The sequence below is a fragment of the Bombina bombina genome, chromosome 4 (genome assembly GCF_027579735.1).
Source record: "Bombina bombina isolate aBomBom1 chromosome 4, aBomBom1.pri, whole genome shotgun sequence".
Lineage (NCBI taxonomy): Eukaryota > Metazoa > Chordata > Amphibia > Anura > Bombinatoridae > Bombina > Bombina bombina.
This window is the reverse complement of record NC_069502.1, coordinates 1068007894-1068030190: the sequence shown is the minus strand read 5'-3', so window position 1 is coordinate 1068030190 and position 22297 is coordinate 1068007894.

The window sequence follows — 22297 nt, the reverse complement described above, 5'->3', positions numbered from 1 at the left end:
AGCTCACAAGAGCTGCTGGTGCAACGCCGCCCCCTGCAGACTCGTGGCCAATAGGCCGCCAGCAGGGGGTGTCAATCAACCCTATCATACTCGATCGGGTTGATTTCCGGTGATGCCTGTCCGCCTCAGAGCAGGCGTACAGGTTATGGAGCAGCGGCCTTTGTGAAACAATGGGCCATCAAGCTCCTTACGGAGCTTGATAACTAGAGGCCTATGCATTCTTTGGACATTTAACTACTTTCTTGAAAAGTGTTGTTCCTTTTGGACATCTCTTCTGCTAGAAGAGTTTCTGAGCTATCTGCTCTTTCTTGTGAATCCCCTTTTCTGATTTTTCATCAGGATAAGGCGGTTTTGCGGACTTCATGTCAATGTTTTCCTAAAGTTGTAAATTCTAACAACATTAGTAGAGAAATTGTTGTTCTTTCCTTGTGTCCTAATCCTAAGAATTCTTTGGATGTGGTGAGAGCTTTCAAATATTATATTGAAAGAAAAACTTCTGCTATTTCCTTGGTTTGTTGATTAAAGCTTTTGATTCTTCAAGCTTATTGGAGTCGGGTTAGGCCCTGCTTCAGAGAATTACAGCTAATTCTACTGGATCAGTCGCTACTTCGTGGGCTTTTAAGAATGAAGCTTCAGTTGATCAAATTTGCAAGTGGCAAAAAGTCAAAGTATTGTGAGACCTCACAGACAAGCAAATATGATGGTGTGTAATAGACCACACTTGTGTCCAGTCCACACCAAAGTGTTTGCTGCTCTTCTGGGGTGTATCAGCAAAAGCCCCCCGAGTATAGACAAACAAAACTGAAAAATATAAATATAATTCTTTGAAACACACACACAGGTGTACGCATCAGGTGTTTGCTGCAGAACGTGTATTTCACCATAGCAGCTGTTACTGTTAAACAAAAAGACTTTCCATACGAACCTCCAATGCAGCTAGTCCAAAGACAGGGTCACGCTGTATCTGAGATGGCTCTACTAGAGATTATTTTCAAACTTTTAATCCAGCTTGATTGAATGGTGAACCGGGAGTCACTAGTAAGTAAGTAAGAATTCACAGCACTCGCCTGTTTTAAGAATCCATTTGATATGCTTGTTGATATTTTAAATCTGGTACACCCAATACCTTATTTTAATGTTTTATCTTTGATATTAAAAGTTTTTCACTTGAGTCCAGTTGTGCCTCTCCCTTTATGTTTTTCAGATATGCTTTTATGGAAAGGACAGGATAAACAGTTGTAAATTATTTTTGCATGTTTTAGCACCTGTTTCTGAAACTTAATGTGAAAGTGTGTCCCACGGCCCGTTAAAATATGAGCATGCTCCTGACTAGGGATGGGCGAATGTGTACATTTTCGAATTTCGAATGTAGAACGAATGTTATTACCAAAGTTCGAATTCTAAATCAGAAATGTTGATAAGAACGAATATTCTTAAAAATTCGAAAATCGAATGTTATTTACAGTTTTCGAATGTCACTTTCGAATTCGAATGTTTATAATTATATCGAATGTCCACATTCGAAATTTCGAATTTAACATTCTATTTAACAAATACTATTCAGAAGTTCAATAGTTCATGTGGTAGGGTGGGAATCTAGTAAATTGATACATAATAGATACAAATATATCATTTCGAATGTTTCCATATAGAATATTGCATAATTCGAATATTACATTTAAAGAAAGCATTAGAAATACTATTACAAACATATAAATTCGAATTTTTCAAATTCGAATATAAATTTGAATATTTCGAATTCGAACATTGCATAATTTGAATATTAAATTTAAAGAAAAAGCATTAGAAATACTCTCAAACTGGGACACGCTGAAAAAAGACAAGCGGTTTGCCCTTGAAAGGAGCCCCTGTGACTGCTCATCAACATCTGGTGTAAGTAAAAGTGTGCACCTTATGTTTTTGTACTTTCATATTGTTTAAAGGATCTGTATATCCTTCTTCTCGCCCTATCACTTAGCTTTCTGCTGGCTACTAATCCAACCGGAGCTTGCTTGACGTCTCTTTTGCTTTTAACACATCAACTGGCTAACTAAAAGACTTTAACATACGGAGGATTTCAAGCTAAGAGACTGTATATTCATTCTTTTTTACCAGTGTGCCACACAAATTCTCTTGTTGGTATATGTGATTTATTTTATATGTTTATTTTATATGTTTATTTTATATGTTTATTTAAGCATTGCATTTGTAAGATTGTAGTTGTACATTTTAATGTGTGACATTTTAATGTGATATTTTAAATTTTGATTTACATATCAGAAGAGTTTATAAAAATACCTTTTTAGAGATAATCTCTCTCTTATAGTACTCCTCTAGTTTTGGTTGCTGCACTCATTTAGCAATCTATTGCGATAGCGCAGCAGTGTTCAATTACCTGGTTGCAGTTTACTGCAGTCAGTGTAGTTAACTCTTTATAGCACTTTGATAGTAAGGAGTGAGGGAATCCTTAATTAAACACTGCAGCTTTGAGTTATATTTCCAGCGCTAAGGTTAACTTTTATCTTTGTATTAGAAATACTATTACAATCTAAATTCGAATTTTTTGAATTCGAATATTGCATAATTCGAATATTACATTTAAAGAAAAAGCATTATAAATAATATTACAATCTAAATTCGAATTTTTCGAATTCGAATACATGTATTGCATAATTCGAATATTACATTTAAAGAAAAAGCATTAGAAATACTATTACAATCTAAATTCAAATTTTTCGAATTAGAATACACGTATTGCATAATTCGAATATTACATTTAAAGAAAAAGCATTAGAAATACTATTACAATCTAAATTCAAAGTTTTCGAAAAGAATATTTTCGAATGTAATCGTAAAATTCGAAACCGAACATTCAAAAATCGAATGTTAGAATGTTATGTAAACATTCGAAATTCGATTCGAATGAACGAATGTGTTAAAATTCTTGCCGTTTTTCGAATGTTGCGAAACATTCGCCCATCCCTACTCCTGACTGATATTCTAGCTGTGGGACCTTGCGTATGAGCAGTTGTTCAGAAAGGGAACTCTTGTGGCTAACATAGGACAGATGCACCGCTCTAAACATCACGACACTATAGCAAAGGGAATGAAGGGGGTTGAGGAATAAATATTGCTGGCAGGAAAAGATTTTAAAAATGTATATAATAATTTGATTCTAAAAAAAATAAGCAAGCATTTTAGATGCTTAATACTTACATAATGCATAGCAACATTTAAATGATGCATTGTTTACCATCACTGCTCTCTATTTCACTTGAACAATCTGTTCCACCTTTTTGGCTTCCATAGAGCACTGCAACATATTTCATAGTAATGCACTGCTGCCCCCTATGGCTGGAAAGGGGTTAATTAGGCTAATGCAATGTTATCTACTTTGTAACAGTCCTTCGTTTTGATTGACTGAATAATACAGGATATACAGCCTGAATCAGAAGTACTTTTTAGGAAGGCTGCAAACATTTTGATGTTGCTGAATTCCCAAGTAACTTTAACATATAGGGTCCCATGTACCAAGCTGCGGGCGGACAGCTTCTCAACTCGTGAAGCTGTCCGCCCGCCTTTGCTACACCCGGGCAGCGGATCTGTTGATCCGCTTGCCTGTATGTATCATTCGCTGCTTCGTACATGGAGCCTATAGTTTGCAAATTCTGAACAGCATTTCAATCTCTTATGTGAAGCCATTAAGATCAGGAGCAGAATCTTTGTCTCCTGGACACAGAAACCTTCTAACCAACCAAATTTGACCATTTTCTAGCCCTCAGCCTTAGGGGGGTGTCAGAAACAATATAAACCTTTGGTAATATGTCCCCAAGATAGTCAGTAAATTATAAACTACCACAGATTATAAAAAATGTGCTATATACTTTTTTTGAATGAAATAAAGAATACAGGAAAATTAGTTGCATGTCTCGCACCCTAATATATGCACAATCTAATCTGCTATTATTTTCTTTAAAACCACAAACATATACCAAAAAGTTTTACACAAATTAAAACAATAATTTTAAATTGGAAGATTCCATATTTACTGTGTAAATATATCCAAATATGTATATTTCCTCTTAATTTTTGTCTCTAGCTAAGACCCCATAATTATCCATAGGAATGTTAACTGTATACTTTTGTATGCTCTAACCTAAGATTTCTGGGGCTAAATTACTCTAAAGAATGAAAAAATTAAGTAAAACACACATTTTTTTTTATTTATTAAGTTGAATGGAATGCTGACTACACAGCTGTGTATTCACATCTTGATTTATTTTTTATCAGGAAATACACACTGTAGTAGTAGATTTGAGGCTAATACTGTTGTTGAATAGCTAAATACTTAGCATCTTTCACGTAAACCCTGGAGGTGACCTCCACCTTTTCAATCACTATTGTACCATATCTCCTTAACCACTATTAACTCTCTAGGAAATGAGATCTAATCTTAGTTCACTACGCTCAGCCACACTAACCCAGGTCTTACCATGCTTATACTCAACCACTTTACTAACTCAACAGTTCACCTAACTCTGCTATCATTAACCTGAACTGATTAGCAGCAACCCCACCCCACTATAGTATCCCCTTACTTTACACCCTGATCTACCTCGCACTTAAGGGACCCCTCTACACTACCTCCCAATAAAAGGCTACCCCACCCAAAATAAACTCGACCCCATATCCACAATACACAACCTATAAACAAAATAAGATAAATACTCACATCCAAGCAAAAAACTGAAAACCTCACTTAGCACCCAAGGTGCCCTCCACCAGATGTACGAGCACTATGAGGCAATGTTCAGTGTACTGTAAAATTGTTTTCCCCTAAATGTGTTTACCATGACTTTGTATACCAGATGCAGAGTTTAAAATGTATGGAAATTGCTCCTTTAGGTATATGTTTATATCTGAAATAGCTATAAATCTTTCTATACACAGTGAGAACAATATTTAGAGAGCAATGGGAAATTAACATTATCTATCTGTCCAATCCCCCTGGATTGTGATTTTTACTAAACCGTCTTGTTTACATAACTTAATTAAAATTTCCAATTTAGGTGGGAATACAACAGACAAAATCAGTTATTTCAAATGGCAAAATAAAGTAAAATAGCTATTTTAAACAATGTAATACACTACAGCAATGGATCAATGGATCAAGGAGAGGAAAACAACACAGTACAATGCTCCTTTAAGGTTTTTTTGAAGGTAATGACTTTCTAAATTATTTATTATTTGGGTGAACAGTATTGTCTTTAGAAAAAACAGGATACATTTTTGCTGTCCTGCCAGGAAAACATTTTTTTTTAGCAAAATGTAAAGGACCTATTGGACCTCAGAGGAATTCTTTTTAGCTCTTTTGGAGGAACATGGATAATGGTTCTATTCACTTCTAATTGTCACCAATGAAGAGGGTCTATTAACTGGAATGGGTTAAACATGTTACATTAATGGGTTTATACTAGATTGTAGTGCCTTAAATGGCCATGGTACCCAAATGTTCAAACACTTGAAAGTGATGCAGCTGTAAAAAGCTGACTAGAAAATATCTCCTGAACATCTCTATGTAAAAAAGAAAGATATTTTACCTCAAAATGTCCTAAGTATTCAAACCCCATTGCAAAGGACTTTAAGCAGAAAATTAGTATGTCTGTCCCAGGACAGGCAAGGGAATGAGCTTCGTGCACACTAATATTATTTCCCTATTCAGTTTAAGGAAGTTTACTATGAAATCTCATGAGAGTTAAGGGAAATATCATAAGATCACAGTAAAAGAGTTCATGACCTCAGCACTGCTGATGCTGATTGGCTGCTGTTCATTTCTTATTTTTTTTTATTACCTGCAGCTGGGCAGCAGCTGCAGTATAACGTTTTACACAGAACTTACTCTGCTGAGCTGAAGAAATTGTGAGGTAAAATATCTTCCTTTTTTACATAGAAATGCTCAGATGATATTCTCCTGTCAGCTTTTTACAGTTATACTGCATCAGTTTCAAGTAATTTAGCATATGAGTATTATGTCCCTTTAAGCTAAAAACATAATGAATCACTCAAAGCAAAGCATTAGGCAATGTTCAATCTACAATGAATACATGCAATCTTCACAGTGGGTGTTTTGAATTTACGAATAATTTTCCTTAACTGATAAACTATAATTTACTTCTATTTTTTAATTTGCTTCCTTCTCTTGCTATCCTTTGCATAAAGGTTTATCTAGGTAAGCTCGGGAACACCAAAGAACCTAGGTTCTAGCTGCTAATTGGTGGCTGCAAATATATATACTGATTGTCATTGGCTCTTTCATGTGTTCAGTTAGCAACCAGTAGTGCATTGCTGCTCCTTCAACAAATGATACCAAGAGAATGAAGCAAATTTGATAATAGAAGTACACTGGAAATTTGTTTAAAATTCTACCTAAATCATGAAAGAAAAATGTTGGGTTTTGTGTCCCTTTAAGCTGCACACATTTTATATTGTGGTCAGCCATGTATTTTAGCCTGGCTCTTAAAGCAGGAAAAAGGCTTAGGGAGTAGTGGACAAGTAACCCTAGGCATCTATCATTCACCCACAAAGTTTGTTGTGCCCACCAAATTTGTATAGACCAACCACATTATTTCTGGAGAATCCTTTTTTCATAAAAGAATTGCAGATACAATCTTTATCCAGCCTGGGGCTGAAAAAGGTTGTGTCTATGGCATTTTTTGATGTAAAACGAGTTGGTATACACCCACTACACACATGTAATCCTTCTAACTATAGTAAAGACTCACTAAGAGACTCTGCCCTTCATGGTCATCCAATGATCCTGCTTCAGAGTCATCTTGTGACTCCCATAAGTTTGCTTGTATGGTATTAATTGGTGCATGAGAAAATGTTTGCCTTTAGTCCTTGCTCAGTGAAATTATAAAGAGGAATAACTACCGACTGCAAGTCATCACCAACATGTTTATCCAGAAGTGAAAAGAATAAGACAACATTGTAAAGATACAATAGTACTAAGAGTATTTTGAAGCTCTTTGGACCATACCACAGCCACCTTTCAATCATTTATTAGAATACTCTGAAACATTTTAGGTCTCATCCTTTTGGTCCAACTTATTCAAAATTTCTCTAATATTCTTGAAAAGTATGTATTCCATGCTAAGAAGGTACTGCAACACTTGTGAAAAAATATCTGTATGCCAAGGATAACAAAAAAGAATTTTATGAATACATGGTGTCTGACTCAGACCCCGTAGATGGATGTAGCCAAGTCCAAGCTATTATCTAATAAAAGGGACTTATTTTTCCCAAGTTGTGCAATAGTCCTGAAATCTGTAGATTTTTTTTCTTGCATAATAGAGGCTTTTTAAAGGTTGTAGCTGAGTTACAACATTATATAAGAATAACCAGTAGAACTGTGGAGATAATCAAGAAGCTAAATAAAACTTTTGACATTTCTCCCATTTCCCAGCACCACAATCCAATGCTCCAATTTATAATAAAGGTGGTAATATCAGAAAATAAGCTATGGGCTGTTCTATTGTAAAAATATCCAATGACTTGCTGAAACTATCGGTGTAACTTCTAGAAAAATTTTCCCCAAGCTGAACTTTATGTGAGAGGTATCATCATCTTAAGGGAACTGTAAGAGTTTTCTTTCTCATGATCATAGTGTAAAGATGTTTATAAATATTAATTATTATTAACAATAAAATTATAATTAAATATTATTTCATCCTAATTAATAACTACTAAGTTTTGTCCAGATGTAATGTTATGAACTCAGCAAGTATATTTATGCAATAACGAGGGTTTAATTATGATGAATATATGACATATTTATTACAATAAGTACAAAACATGCTATAGAAATATTTAAATGAATTCAAATCCAATTAAATCATTTGTTACTCTATGGATATGAGCACAATATTGTGTTGGAAATATCAATATTAACAACAATGAATAGGCTGAATCAGTCACCACAGTTTAAAACCTTACAGATCAATCCAAAAATAAACCAACAATATTAATCAGTTACACAAACGACTAATTAGTTGAATTTAGTTAGTGAATTTGAATCTAAAATTTCAATCAGTGGGTTTTTGTTAAAACAATTCAATTTAAATGATACCATCAAATATAAAGCCTGGTATCAGAGCCTAGCACAATTGTTAATAAATCAAATATACTTCGATGCCTTATAGTGATTCATCAGCACTTATCAGAGAACACAATGTCGCTCAAATGAATATTTACCTAGACACTTTATAATAATTTAAAATACTTTAGCAATATTTGCTAACAAACCAAAACAATCATTCTCAATGGATAAATTCATTTCCTGTACTATATATTATATAAATTACACTGATATAAGAATAATTCCTAGGATGGTCACGTGTAAAATATCAAGCTGAGATATCAAATACAGTTTTAAGCAGAAAGGTAAAAGTCCCTTCAGCCAACTATTATTATTCAGGGCATTTTCCCAGTGAACCAATCAAGACGTTCTATGAGAATGCTAACCAATCAATGCAACATCAATGAGTACAATATGGACTAAAATGTATTACAGAACCCCCTTTTCCTTCATATTATATATCTTAACCACAGCTAACATTTATCTTATAATAAGCTTAAAAAATAGCGTATATACAGATAAAGTACATCAACATTTATACATCACCGGCCCTGGTTCGCAATAGGTGTGTGATCTCTCTGTGGGTGTCCTTTGTAGTGTATCCTCCAAGGTTCTTTGGTTAGTCAGGTAGGCAGGCAGCAAGATGGTCCAAAGTATGCTTCTGTATTAGCAAGTCAGCTGGGATATGAGATTGTCTTAGCCTGGAATGATTTCAATGTTAGAGCAGGGAAATACAACCAACAAAGGGCAAGGACACAGCCAAAATGATCAGCCAGTCTCAACTCTGTGAGATATCTTTTTCTCTGTAGTTTTTCTCCTCCCTATTGCATATAATCCATTAAAATCATTAAAGGGACACTAAACCCAATTTTTTTCTTTCATGATTCAGATAGAGCATGCAATTTTAAGCAACTTTCTAATTTACTCATATTATCAATTTTTCTTTGTTCTCTTGCTATCTTTATTTGAAAATCATGAATGTAAATATTAGCAGCCAGCCCATTTTAGGTTCAGCACCATGGATAGTGCTTGCTTATTGGAGGCTGACATTTACCCACCAATAAGCAATCATAACCCAGGTTCTCAACCAAAACTGGTCTGGCTCCTATGCATCAAATTCCTGCTTTCTAAATAAAGATAGCAAGAGAGCAAAGACAAATTGATAATAGTAGTACATTAGAAAGTTGCTTAAAATTGCATGCTCTATCTGAATCATTAAAGAATTATTTTTTTGCGTTTAGTGTCCCTTTAGGATGGGTATGACATTTCTCATTGGCTAAGCTTCTTGCCCACATGTAGTGACTAATATGTACCTATACTAAACTAAGGTAGTGGTGTTATTTAGGATGACCGCTGGATGGCAGAGTTAAGTCACAGTTACAGTTATTTTTACTTATGATACGTTTGGGGAGTTCTATTATCTTATATCTAATATTCCATTAGCAGCACCATAATTTTGGATTCTTATGTTGATGTTGAGACTCTTAAGTTTCAAATAGTAATATTGTGGTATCCCATGTTGGTATCCCATGATTTTACATCCCTGTTTTTATATTATACCTATTTGGGGAATACTGAGTAAATGTTATGTTATACTATTCCACATTTTATATTTGAATCACATGTTTAACTAATGTTAGTGAAACAAAAGAGGGGGGCGCCACATAGCCTAATACTATATCAGTAAAGATGATATAGGTATTTAAAAATAACTGCTCAGTTTCGATGGCACCAGGTGTAATGGGTGCTTATAAAGAAAGGGCTGGCAATCACAGGCAAATGACTAAGGCGTAGTTCCAGGAAGTTAAATCCAAAATGCTTTTAAGCCAAAAAACCACTTCCAAAGTACACACAAGTGCCAGCTTAAATAAAATATACACAGCTTTAATTACTTTTGCAACACGTTTCTTGGGTCCATTCTGACCCCTTTGTCAAGCATAATTGTTTCAGTGGTCATTTTTAAGTACCTATATAATTTTTAGTGACACAGTAGTCACGCTATGTGGTGCCACTTCTTTTGTTTTATTTTTCCAGAATTTGAGACTGTGGCCTCTCTTGTTTAAGTGGTGTAGCCTAGGTAGATTCCTTTCTTTTTTTTTTTTTTTACTTTATTCATGGTGTAAGATATATATTTTTTTATAATAAATTTTTATTGAGGTTTTCAGAAAACATTACAATGATGTAAACAGACATCAGTAAACAGTATATCAAGAGTCACAGAAGATTTACACAGCCATATTACATGACAAAACATACAGATAATTCAGGGTATAGCATCTTAAAGGTATATCCAAACCCAAAGGATAATGATAGTGAAATATGCAATGTTTCATACACAAATTACACAGTAGGTAAGTATTAAGGGGTTAAATTAGAAAAAAAAACTTATAACATGTAAGTATGCTACTATTATAGGTAACTGATGTTGTAATAAGAGTGTCCCTTAGGATGATCTTCTTTAGTGAGATCTCTTTGTTAGTTTACGCCACTCCAGTTCTGCAGGCAGTTCCGTTGTACCTTAAGGGGGAATTCCAAAAAAAAGGTAGTGGAGAATGAGACTCTGCTATAAGGGTGATGCATGGAGCTTCAGGGAGGTTGCACTTCACCAAAAGTAGTGGATCTGGTTTTATCGTGATCCCTTCAAGAGCATAATCAATGGGAGCATCCCAAGCGTGCTGCAGCCTCTCTGTTGGCCATCAACCACTGCATGGAATTGACTCCCCCCCCCCGAGAGAATATTAGAATTTCTGTCCCCTCATTGCTGATGGTAGTGGTAAACTTCAAAGGTGCAGTCTATGCATCTAGGTCCCCGCTGTCTGATGCAATAGCACCCCTGGAATACGTGTGTGGGAAGTCAGGTTCATTGTCTGATCTGGAGGGGCCTAGAGCGGCATGTAAGGTCTCAATGAATGCATCATGATAATGAGCCAGTAGCTCTTTGATCTCCTGCATGATACGGACCTCCATCCCCACAGATTTCTATAGTAATTGAAAGTAGCAAGCATTTATAGTAGATTTTGAAGGCTTTCTTTCTGCAGTGTTGGCACTACTGTTTAACGACAGGACACCCCGTCTGCCGGGGAGTCGTTTATAGGCCACAGACTGATGTAATCTTCTGGAGGATTGAAGGTGCATTCATGTGTTGGAAATGATAACTGTAGTCGGAAGGCCTTATCTGCTGGGAAGTATAGAGTAGGGAATCAATGGCTGATGTGATGATTAAAGGAGATTTTAGGCAGATTCTGTATTTTCCCCGTTGCAGCAAGCAATCTTGCAACCTGTCATGGCCGCTGCCCGGAAGTTTCCCCCAGGTGGATTCCTTTTTGACCATCACCTTATTGGACCTTTATTTGATTACTTGTTGTGTGGACCTTCCATTCTGTCAAGTTTTTTTTACCTTTTTTTTTTTTGTCTTCTTTGAATATATTTTTGACTGATCCTATATTGGCTTTATTTAACACATTTAGTATACTGTACCTTTATGGTATTATGTGCTTGGCACCCCCTAGAATAATACCCCCTTTAAGGGTAGTAATTGTATATTATTAACAAATGTTAGTGTTTCATTTCCAGACAGAATTGTGTATTAGTTAATGATATGCAGTTGTGACATTTGCAAATGACTCTTTTGGGATTGTAACACAAGAGACATTTTCCAGGGTTGAATTTACACCTGAGCCCCTTTCAGTACAAATTCTAGAAGGAAAGTCCCCCTCTTATTGACAACTCTGCAGGGTGTTTGTAAAGTTTATCCTGCTATCTGGACCCATTAAAAGGAAAACACATCTGGTTTTCCTGAAATTAATTTTGCCCAGGTTGTCTATTGAAAATTATTTGGTCAGTGTAAATCTACTTAAATGAGGTTCAAAGAGTCTTATTTATCTCTTAAGGATGTAGACAGGAGGATGTTTGATTTACAGCAATAGTACCTTTAGATCTGATATGTATAGTTTTCCCCACAAATAACGTATCAATAGGAATTGTATTTACTTTCATTTAGCTAGATAATTTATCCTCCCTTTAGAACCAGTGTTCTATTTGGTTTCCAAGATTGAATTACATCTCGTATCTGGGTTTTGAGAACACCAAAGCTGATGCTCATGCTAAAAAGCGTTATAATCCTATTGTTTTAACAATATAATAATATTATAATGATCAAATAATACAATCTCAAATCCTTAAGTTGCAGCTGCATTGTAATATCCTATGCACTAGAAAACTGAGCAGGTACAACACAGAGTGCCTACAACTAAGTTTTGTTACTGTGGGAACAACATGTTTCTTATTCCTTTAACATGGCTTGACATGGCTGCATTGCTCTCCTATTTGGGGTCGTCTTAAAGTTATCAAGACTGCTGTTCCATATCTTATATAAATTCTTCAAGGTATACTTTGAAATACTTTTTCCTACAAGTACTCAGTGTACCTAAGTAACAATGAACACATGGGGCAAGATAACAAGCAGTGTGCTACTTAGCACTTCTGCTCGAGTATAAATATTGATAGGAAGTAAGCTTTTTTTACACGTTTCAGAAATGCAAGTTGAAGTAAATACGTAGTGCGTGCAAGTGAAAATCCAACGCACGCTAAAAGACTTTGGATATAGTGAGCATGCGTTAACGTTATTCTTCCATAGACTTCAATAGAGAACACAGAAGAAAAATGTCTAAAACTTGTGGAACTAACCAGACAGGAGTTAATAATATTTGCCACATTCCAATGTTCTCACACACAGGACATGCTATTTTTTACTGTAAATATATATTTACATTACAATTATCACATATATATAGAATTATATATTTAATGATACAGAAAATGTTTTTTTTCGATGTGAAGAACATAGAAATATAAAATATTCATTACTTCTTTAGGTCTAATTGCGGTGGCGGGTTAGGCGCACATGAAGAATTAGTAATCTTAAAAGGCATGTTCTTGAAATATTAAATGTGGAAAAATATATTATAGTCATATATATATATATATATATTATATATATATATATATAATTTTAATGCACTCACTCACTAAGCCTTAGCTCATACAGGCCCGGGTGTCTCCTCTGGTAAATATTCTGTGAGTCTCCAACAGAAGTAAGGGTGGCTCACAGGACTTGGAAATGAGTAGAAAAAAATTCAGTCGATGTTCGGCTAATCAGCTAGCCTTTTTCAAGACAAGTCTAAAACATGATATAGTACAAAACAAATATTTAAATATACAAAAAATTGCAGAAAACAAAAAACAATTACATACGGTGACTGATTTATATATGGCAAATGAAACGGACGGCCTATTTAGATACAATGTATCTGGAAGCGTGTGTACTCTAACCATTATTTGTTAGAAAGCTATTAAGTTGGTTAAATTGCTTAAGTTTTCTTATTGAAAAAAAAACTCATAATATTATCTGTTTGCCAAAAGGGTGTTAATCAAATTTTAAATTATTTGTATTTATCCACAACTCACTATTGTATAAAAACGAGCCAGCCAGCTTCTACAAACCAAAAAAAAATTATTTTTACTAATCGAAAATAGAATCCATAGTAAGCCTAAAAATCCCCCCTTGAACGGCATCTTAACTACATACCTGAATTTTTTCAAAATGCCATTCTGTGACGATATGAAAGCATGTGTAGTAAATGAGCCCTTTTAAACACTCCCGCCGAAAGACTATTAGCCATGCCGTCACGTATGATGATATCGGGGCAGAGCTTAGCCACACTAACTATAACTTCAGTATACCTGCATAATAACAATGGGAGTGACAATCAAAACTAAATTTTAGTAGTGTTATTAATTATAGCAACTAAAATATGTACATAGGTAAGTGGATACACTCTTCACCCTGGTTGATTTCAAGGGATAACTAGGATACAACACCTATGTCAGACACAAAAATGATAAAACTATCAACAACATGAAGGCATCCAAATAGATGAATCTATTTCAACATTAGTACAACACTTTAGTAAAGTGGAATTTAAATGAAAAAAAAAAAACACTTAATAACAATAGGCTCAAACTTGAATTAGAAAAAGGCACTATTCAGTATTAGTCCCATAAAACAATAAGAGCTATACATACCTCATAATATACATGAACAAAGTGTCAAGGTATTTGAAATATTATTAAATAATATATAGAAGTATATTTGTCTTTATTTGGTAAGTCTGTGGATGTGCACACTGTTTGTAGAACAAAAGATTTGTTTCTGGGAGATCTCACACACTCAATATGCTAAATTATGCAATTGTATAATTTAGCAAGGAACTGATAATTAGCACAGATTGGTTTGAGTGGCTCAGGCTGTGTGGCTGATAACACCAGAATACACGTGACACAGACATTGCGTCCGGGTTAAGATAACACAGAGAAAGCACATGGCTTACATTATGATTTCAAAGCAACTGTACTTAGATTTTAAATAAAAATAAATAATTTTTTTTGCAAAGGGAACAACACTAGTTTCATATGTGTTTGGAAAAATTAAAATAACCCAGGTATGTGTATATATATATAGGACTGGGACATTTGATATTAAATGAATGATTGCTATGTTGAGTAATGACTACATCAAATACATATGAATGCTTGGATCATTTCTAATAATTATTTATATTTTTATTGCAGACAACCATTGGTCATGGGCATCAATCTATGCACTTAGTAAGAGATGGAATGCCTGCATGAAATGAAATAAGTCATATCATATGAATGTGCAATAAATGTTTATAAAGTTTAAATACATCTCTTAAAATATAGTGAGATGAAGATATGGAAGTTACTTTGATGTGATATGACTATGAAATATAAACTTTCTGTTAGGATAAATGAAATGTAAATTATTTTAATATAATGTTAGATGTATTTGATGTTTCATATCAAAATGATCAGAAAACTCATAAAACCCCACCCTATCTAAAACAAATATTATGAACAATTGCTATAAAAAGTTATGATATTATTAAATAATCATTTTATAAAAATAATTAAGTTGTTTAAAAATGTTCAGTAATGCTGTATGTATTGCTGTGTCTGGTTGTAATGTTGCCACCTAAGGGCCAATACCGGTAGGACAGTTAAAGGAATTAACTGTTCAAAAGATGCGTTGCCATAGTAAACATGCTCAACTCCGTTAAGGGCCAATCCAATCAGGTATTCCAAATATCCAATCAGAAGGGACCAGGAGGGCCACCCACAATTTACCCATGATGGAAAACTAATAAAAAGTGAATGCAATAGAGAAAAGGACAGATTTTCTGCTGAAGCTAAGACTTGTAACTGGTTCCTGCTGGGCGTGAAATACCACTTTACTCGAGCAAAGCTAATCTACCTTTCTCATTGCTTGCAATATACACTTATTGGTGATCTGAGGTAAAATAATTCCTACCAAGGAATATTGGATATCGACTGCTTTTTACTCTGGTAACGTATTCAAGGTTATTGATAAAACTATTAGTTAAATTCTAAGTCACTGCATTTTAAAGTACAGTTAAAAGATTTAAAGAAGCAATTTGTATTTCAAGTTAATATTTTATAAGCCTAGGTATTGTTTAAATTTGTATCTGGTAGACTAAGTGATTTATCTATGAAAGTTCTGGTGTTTTAAGTTAATATTGTATCTGATTTGTTAAGTAATTCATCTGTGCAAGCTCTGATACTGTAAATTTTGTATTAGGATACATTGCAGTTAAATAGCAGAATATATATATCCTATTGTTTAAGAGCACAGTTTAGAATTGTATTGCTTGGATGTTAAAGGTTATTTATAAATAAGGCTGTTTTTTAAGATAAGCGTGTATAAACTTTGCATAGCATATTTAAATAGTTTTCAAGTGCATATAAATTTATTTCATATTTCTTTTATTGCAAATATATTTCAAAAATGTTCATGGATATTAACTAAATAAAAGAGTTCAGGTATTTATATTAATTTTATTGTTTCTAGTAGATGCATGTTTATTAAGGGTTTCTATTTTTAAGAAAAATTATTGGTTGTATTGTGTCATAACCCTGCCATAAGCTGATATATTATTTGGATAGCACTACTAAGATTTTCATAAATATGCTGACATAATAATTGGAGGCACTTTGCATGAGATTTAATAATATTCATAATATTTGATATAATATATTTGTAGTAAATAGAAATTATTATAAAAGAGAGAACTTTTTTTCATATTTCGATATTAATATTTTGAAGATATAACTTTTGAAAAGTTAAAATATTAATTTTCATATTTCGAGATTGATATTAATATTTTTAAATATTTTTAAGATTAATTTTGAAAAATTAATAAAAATATAAATTTTTCATATTTCAAAATTAATCAAAAATATTAATTTTTCATATTTTCAAAATGAATCAAAATTATTAATTTTTCATATTTCGGAATATTAATTTTTCATATTTCAAAATTAATAATATTTTTTTTTTTTAAATATAAAATTTTTCTCTCTATTTATTGGCAAAAATTGTATTAGCATTTTAGTTTAACTAAGTACTAAACCAATACAATAATGTCTGTAGCCAGAAGTGACTCATTTAATTCTATACATAGCGATGAAATTGGTCCCATTACAATACCCATTACTAAAGGTCAGGTCCTTAAGAAAGATATCTTAAGTTACATTAAAGGGAAGTTAAATATTGTGGGTAAATTAAATGATTTTGTGGATATGCTTGAAACTAGAGCTAAAAATATTACCGTTAATAATAATATGTGAAATGAAGAGAATGAATTCTTCCAGGAATTATTAATGATTAATCAATGCAAAACTCCCAAAAAGCGAGAGGAACTAATACTAAAATCTTGGCCCCTCTTAATATGCATGATTGACGAAATGTCGTTTTGTATCACAGACAAACGATTGCAAATACAGGAGCTAGAAAATAGTATTCGTTCCTCATGCAGACACGAAGAGGATTTAAAAATAGCCAAAAATAAAATGGATGAATTTGCCCAAAACCTAACTGCCTTAGATAAACATAACGTCGACTTACTCGCACAGATACAAGATTTAAATAAACAGCTTGCGCAAAGCCAGAATACAGATAATGCTAACTCCTTTAGCGAACGCGTCAGGGACGAGGTACAAAAATATATACAACAATATAGACAATTGACCCCTAACGGGTCAGAAATAGATTTCCCAAATAGACAATCCCCTCAGGATGTAAATCCAGAGGACTGCTGTAGCGCAGCTGGTGCTGGGGAGGGAAACTCTAACAGAGAAGCCCAAAGTAAGTCTGATAAAGTCTATGATTCCCATAAAATAATCACCTTCGTACAATGCATGGTACCTATATTCTCCAACAAGGGAACAACATCTGTAATTGATCATTTACAGGCTTTTGAAAATGCGTTAGCTATAATGAATGTTACAAGTGAGAAATTAAAAATTGAATTTCTGCCCTGGGTATTTGACAGTAAGCATCACAAATTCTTTGCTTCACTAAAGGATATGAATATTTATTCCTGGAATGGGGTAAAACGACAATGCAGAAAAGAATTTGGGCAATATCGCACTAAAACTGCCACGAAAATAGCGGTATATGGTTTAAAGTGTCGTGCGAATCAGAGTCCAATCGAATTCCTTTCTGTATTGAAAAATGCGTACAGTATGGCTAAAGATAATCCCAGATTTGATGGCTCAGAATTTGTAAATTTATTTTTTGAAGCACTGCCTACACCCATCAAAATTAACTTAGCTAGAGATTTTGATGAGGACTGCTCATTGGAATGGCTGATCAAAGAGAGTACAAAATTATACTCTATTCAGCAGTCCAGTGAACAGGGGGTGAAAAAGGAGTCAAAACACAAAATTGTAGCAGAAACTAAGGTGTCACCTAGCCCCCTCAATTTGGAATCTAACAGAGAACCTATGCGGAGGTGGCCAGTCAAAACAGGCCATCTCCACAGAGGTTTAATTCTGCCCCTCCCCCTACACAGGTTGAGGTGCAGGGAGACTATAACCAAAGTGGTGGACATAATCAGGTGAATAATTACTCACAAAGAGAATACTCACCAAATAATTGGTATCCGCACAAGGGTAGATACAATAGACGGAGAAGATATTCTCAGGGTAACCAGACACCCCAGGTATATAATGCTCCCCAAAGTACTAATGCTGAACAAGCTAAACCCCAGGGGCAACCACGCCAGAATAGAAATAGCGGCCCTGATTCTGAGGGAAACCAATGGTCCAGGAATCATTATTATGGGGCACCAAGAGATAGGCCCAGGGGTAGAGGTAACTTATATAATCAGGTAGATATGCTGTTTACCCAGTTAAATCGGTTGAGCGAACAAATCGCTAATATGAGTAAAAAATCTATGGCTCAGCAACCGAACAATACTTTTTTAGGGGTACAGCCAGTGGTCAGCAGTGGACCACAGGCACAGTCATAAATACTGCAGTATCACCTGAAGGGGAGGGGAGAGATGTACAAAATGTAATAATAAATATAAATGATGCTAATCATGTTCTCTCCCCACAGACAAGAAAAAGACAATTTAGCTGTGATGACAGGCAACCTCATCCGGGAAAAACTAACAAACCTCTTCCTTTGCTGCACTCTCTTAACCTTGTTTCCACAGATGCAGTACGCAAGAATCCAGCTGGTCCTGTCATAGAGGAGACCGGTAGGTATGAAGCTTCTTCTGCATCGGAAAGCATGGCAAACTCAGGTAACACGTGGCGAAACCCACAAATGTATGATAACGCCAACTTTATGTGTGAAATGGTAGAAACTGCAGGAAGATATTATGTATTAGTTGAGCTCCAAGATTCAGTCTCCAACCCTATCAGGGGATTAATTGACACTGGGTCACAGGCAACTATCTTATCCCACAAGTACTACACACAGCTAAATGAGCTAACACCCCACAAACCTAAAACAAGAGAATTTGACGGTTCTCTAATAGGTGTTGGGTGCGACTCCCTAAAAGTTTAGGGTACTGCCTGGTTAAAATTTAAATTGGGGAACAGGGTCATAAGACACCCTGTCATTATAGTGGATCTGCCAACTGATCGTTTAATTATTGGTAGTGATCTCCTGAAGCGATTAAGCACCATAATTGATTGCATAAATAATGTAATTTGGTCAAAAGTTAAACGGCCTATCAATTATGAAAAATCTGGTATATCTCGCACCCAACATAGCTGTCACGTGGTGGAAGAGAAACCAGATGCTGTGGAAATTCATTTCAGGAATAACTCTGTACCTGAAATCACTATTCTACAAATAGATGATCAGACTCCTTTTAGCGCAAATAGCTGAACCTAAAGTGATTAAATATCTTTCTCCCCAAGACCACTGTGTCAATGGCCTGGATGACAGGTCTGAAAGCTATAACATCACAGCTAAGTGCTTATTATCTATCTCTATTGGTAATAAGTCAGTGAAACACTTGTTTTTAGTTTTAAATACTCCCCATAATCAAATATACATTGGCAATGATATCTTACATAGATATGCCATACAAATAGATTTGATTAACTCTTGCCTCTGGAGCAGGTTAAAGGGGGACCCTGAAGTATTTCAGGATGAAAATGCAGCCCTAAAGTCAAACCAGCAATTGCCATATGCTGTGAATATGCAGGTATCTAGCGATGTTATAATTCCTGCTGGGGCTGATAAATTTCTTTTACCCTTACAGGTAAAGAGAGGTCAGAAATTAAAAACTTCTGAAACACTGATTTGCCTCTCCCATAGAATACAAAATCTGGGTGTCACAGTAACCTACACTCCTATGGTGAATATTGGAACTGTTCCAATACATATTGTTGTGCATAACATGACCCCACATGATATAACATTATCCAAGGGAACTACCATAGGATATGCACTGGAATCAAGTTATTACACTTTTGGATTCCAGAATAATGTAATTGGGCTAATACCTGAAGGATACTTAACTGAAGAACAATTAATAGAACAATCATTTGCATCTATGCCAGAGGGTCTATTTAATATTCAGTCTATTTATCCCTTCAGCTCAGAGGAAGGCATCTGAAAAATTGAAGAAGCCTCTCTAGTGTTTGATCAGCCAATCAAACAGCAAGATTACCCCAATACCCAGAGTCATGGGAGCAATGTAAACTATAATCAAGGGGATCTCACCTCTAGATTGGAAGAAGCCTATGAAATAGGACAGCCTGAAATCTTTCCAGGATTTCAGCAAATAGTCAAAGAGCAAATATCCTTAGCTAATGGCTGTTCCAGCGATGACGAACGCCAACAGCTGCGAGAACTCCTAATGGAATACAAGGATATTTTCGCTAAGGATTCTTATGACTGTGGTACTACAGACTTGCACATTGCAAGAATACAAACAGATCCCGATGCGCAACCTGTATTTGTCAAACAGCACAGACTTCCCTTAGCCTCATATGATTCTCTTGCAGAGATCATAAGAAATTTGGAAGAAAGAGGTATTATCAGACAGTTGCACAGCTCTTATAATAATCCTATTCTAGGTGTCCTTAAGCATAATGGACAATGGCGTTTGTGTGCTGACTTAAGACAGCTAAACAAACGAGTATACATGTCTGGCTGGCCTGTACCATACATTGACCAGTGCCTAGCACAAATGCAGGGATCAAAAATTTTCACTGCCATTGATTGTGCACAGGGATACTGGACCATAAAGGTACATGAAGAATGACCAATATAAGCTGGCATTCTCTTTCCAAAAGGTCCAATATGCATTCCAGAGACTTCCATTTGGATACATAAATTCTGTACATGAATTTGCTGTATTCATGCATAAGACTATGCCTGATGCACTGGAAAGGGGGACCTTATCTTATGTTGATGATGTTTTAATCAAAAGCACAGACTTTGAAAAACATGTCACAGAGCTTAAACATGTCCTCAGCCAACTTAAAAGGGCAGGTGTCAAATTATCCCTACAAAAAGCTCAATGGTCCGCACTCGTGTAAACTTCTTGGGACATTAAGTTACCTCTGAAGGATTAAATCCCCAGAAGAAAAAGGTGGAAGCTATAGTGAATTCTAAAAACCCAACTAACTTAAAGGAATTGAGATCATTCCTGGGTATGACAAATTATTCTCGCAAGTTCATTGATAATTATACGGAATTAGCTAAACCACTACTACTTCTTCTAAAGAAAGATGTGAAATGGCACTGGAGTGAGTCTCAAGAGACAGCCATCAGAGAGCTGAAGAGAAAACTCACTCAAGGACCTTGCTTAGCGTACCCTGAAGGTGGCAAACCTTTCTTCTTAGAGACAGGTTACACAGATATAAGCATGAGTGCTGTTTTATACCAAAAGCATGATAATTTGAACAAAGTCATTGCTTATGCGAGCAAAAATCTATCCCCAGTAGAAATAAAGTTTAACGATTGCGAAAAAGCCCTCTTATCTACTGTATGGGCTCTACAAAATGTCCGCAGCTATATACAGGGCAAGAAAATTATTGTAGAAACGGCCCACCAGCCTTTGCTATATTTGCAAAGTGAGAGAATAAGAGATGGGAATTTGTCAAATAGCCGCATAACAGCGTGGACCCTTTCCTTACAAGGCTGGCCATTAGAAATTCGCTACAAGCAGAATAAAAAGAATCCAGTTGCACAGGGACTTGCTGAGCTCCACGACTGTACTGCTAGAGATCCTGGGGAAGAATTATCAGAAGATGATTTTCTGGAGGAACAATTGCTTTCCCCATATAAAATGTACAATGAGGACCATTGTCAAACATTACCTTGGGTATATGTTGATGGTTGTTCTTACCATGCCACTATTGATAATGAGCGCAGATTAGTCGCTGGCATTGGTATAACTTGGACAAATGGAGTCTCAAATATATCTGTAGGTTTCAACATTGGACCAAGATTCAGTCAAGTTGCAGAACTAACTGCTATTTTCAAAACCATTGAAATGGCTATTGAACATGGTATTCATGAATTTGTGATCATAACTGACTCAAATTATGTGCGTGACAGTTTTGTTGAATACCTGCCAACTTGGAAAAGAAATGGCATGCAGAAAAGCAATAACAAACCAGTCAAGCATGGCAAGTTGTTCTGCGAGATTGATAATCTGGTGGTATCCAATGATTTAACCATACACTGGAAAAAGACCAAGGGTCATTCCAGAGTTCTAGGTCCTGATAAGGAAGGCAATGACCTTG